Raw genomic sequence first — 729 nt, 5'->3', positions numbered from 1 at the left:
AGATTTTTTGGGAAATTTTAATGAGATCGCATTACTTAATAAAATTGTTCATATAGTCATCTTAGTTCAATTTGTTATCACGCACGCCGAGCAGTAGAGAATGCGCATAGCATTCTAAGAATGTCTACCAATATTTTGCAGACTTTGAAACTTAATCATGATTCATGAAATAATGCATATCTGTAATATACTAAAACAGTAAGCTGCAAACTCACATGCCCTTTTCGGTCAGTGCCCCCACTTTTGAGATACTTCCACGGCCCTGAAAAGCAGCAATTAGTTTGGTCTATTAATGAGAGCTTTATTGGGCAAAATTGTTCGTTAATCATTTCAAGATATGGTGGATTAGTGATGACACACTGAGTATATTTTGGGAAAGCTAAAGATTGTTGGTGTACAATAAAGCTGCTGCACACAGAAAAATGATTTTTTTGCAATAATTCAATTTTGTGGCTCTAATTTCATTAAGCAAACATAGTTATAACTCTACTTAAAACTACAAAGTTTTTACTTTTTTATATACACTTCAAGAATCTGAAATTTAATCTAAAATATTCATTCAAAATTTGGTTGGCAAACTAATGATGAATTTCTATATATACTTAATGCAATTTCTTTGATTAAAGGAAGGTTTCAGTTACAATTACACAACAACAAAATTAAATTCTATTCACACTCTATAAGAACATTACTTTAAACAAATCATTAAATTTAAGATAAATATATCCT

The sequence above is a fragment of the Xenia sp. Carnegie-2017 genome, unplaced genomic scaffold (genome assembly GCF_021976095.1).
Source record: "Xenia sp. Carnegie-2017 unplaced genomic scaffold, XeniaSp_v1 HiC_scaffold_12, whole genome shotgun sequence".
NCBI classification, from domain to species: Eukaryota; Metazoa; Cnidaria; class Anthozoa; order Malacalcyonacea; family Xeniidae; genus Xenia; species Xenia sp. Carnegie-2017.
This window is presented reverse-complemented; position numbering follows the sequence as displayed.